General features: G+C 45.8%; 1 protein-coding gene across 1 annotated transcript in view; it reads right to left on the bottom strand.

The window, feature by feature from the left end:
* Positions 1 to 1,895, bottom strand: part of PLAC8 (placenta-specific 8) — a 45,637-nt gene that overhangs the window by 18,393 nt on the left and 25,349 nt on the right. The window lies entirely within an intron of this gene.

Below are 1,895 nucleotides of genomic sequence, written 5' to 3' on the forward strand. Positions count from 1 at the left end.
CATTTGATTGGGTAATAATTATCATTTTGATTTGCATATGCTGAACTGCTCCCCTGAAAAGCTGCAGGAGTTACCCCAGATTATCTGGTAAGATAAGGGGAGCAAATAAACAAACCCAATTGTTCCATTTCCTAGGTAATTTTCCCTTTCTATGCTTCTCAGTGTAATTAGTGACTCCATTCACTTCAAAGTTCAACTTCAACTGGCAAGTTAAAGGTTAATGTATTTTCTTTCCTTGTCCAAGAACACAGTGGGGACTTGAGACAGGCAAATGGACTGCAGGGCAGACTTTCTGTAGGTGGGTTTGTTCCTTGCTTAGTACTGAGAACTAAGCACCTTGATCCTCCCCGCAAGCCCCATCCCATCCCAAACTTCCTTTCCTCCGAGTTCACTTAGAAAGATTTCTAAGTGAGAGATCTCTCAGAGAGATCCCACTTAGAGACATCGTATAAAAAGAAAACAGTCAGAGATATTTTTCCCGATGACAAGCTAATGGCCTTCAGAATTCTTTGTTCTCGGGTGTGTCAACAATCTAAATGTATAAATTAAAATAGTTCTTCTCTGAGCTCATTCTGAAACCACGGATGAAAACTATCCATGTACTGGACAGAATGTGAGTATAAAATAATGAGTTTCATTTATGTGTAACGAGAACAGTCTTTTTTTTTTTTTTTAAATCAAGTTAGACTTGAAAATTTTTTTAAAATTTATGTAAACTCTGTTTATAATCATTAGACCAGACCCGTTCATCGTTAGAATCAATTAGCTCTGTCACTGTTATCTCGACTCTGAAATTTATGTTAGGAATGAGACTATTCTTTGAAGCGCTAGGGAAGAACGAACTTGCAATCAGTATAGAGCTTTCTTGGGTTAAACAGACCACGGCCTGACATGCGGGGTACCTGTGACAAGTTAGAAACGTTTACTGCACAATAAGGAAGGGCGGGGGAAGGACCGGGCATCGGAAATTCACCTCAGTGTCAGTTAGGGGGCCCTTTTCCCAGAACTTACAGACTCCACAGTCGCTGAAGCAGTCACACATGCCGGTCTGCCAGTTGGAGTTTTGGGGTGCGGGACCATATCCGGGTTGCGTCACAACGACCACCGGCGACTGGGCTTGCATTTTCAGCGCAGGGTCTTAAAAGCTGTGCTCTGAAAAGGACAAAGTCCGGGGAGCACCTTCAGGGCTGCTCTTGAAAGCCTCTCGCGGCGCCGGCTGCCTTGGCTGGTGAGCACTTTGGAGGAAGCTGATCTGTGAACAGAATTTTCTCTCCTCCCCTCACAGGGCAGGGGCCCTGGTGGGAGGGGATGAAATTCACTCAACTGACAGGGGGAACAGATGATTCTCGTAGGAGAAAGGGGCGGAAAGGGGCTGTTCAAGGCCCGTTTTTACATCCCTACTTGGAATCCACACAAGACGGGGAAACAAGTGACCAATGAAGGAAACAGCCGTCTCTAAAATTCACCATCCTGAGCTTTTGTGTACACCCCCTTCCGCCTGCTCTTTATATTCCTTTTTGTTTGGGACTTGTTTCTGGTCAGCGGGCCTTTCTGGTCTTTCTGCACACACCCTGGGCCTTCACTTCAAAGTCACTGGGGGCCTGTGTCCCTTTATCGGGGCCGGCTTGACGGATCCTTGTGACGTGGCAGGGGCAAGCCCTGATGGCGTGTCCCCACAAAGTTTACGATAAAGTACCTCTTGTTAGGTTACTCCTCGTTTCTCCCATCCTGAGAGGCAGTGCGGGGTCATGGGACCTCATTAGATTTGGAGTGAGACTGTCTTTGCTCAAATCCTGGTTTCTGAAACGGTGTGACCTTAGACCAGTCATTTAACTTGTCGTTTGAATTTCCACTTACTAATCTGTACACTGGAAATGGTTTCTGACCTCCCCCCT

This window comes from Propithecus coquereli, unplaced genomic scaffold, assembly GCF_000956105.1.
Source record: "Propithecus coquereli isolate 6110/MARCELLA unplaced genomic scaffold, Pcoq_1.0 Scaffold26, whole genome shotgun sequence".
In the NCBI taxonomy this organism is placed as follows: domain Eukaryota; kingdom Metazoa; phylum Chordata; class Mammalia; order Primates; family Indriidae; genus Propithecus; species Propithecus coquereli.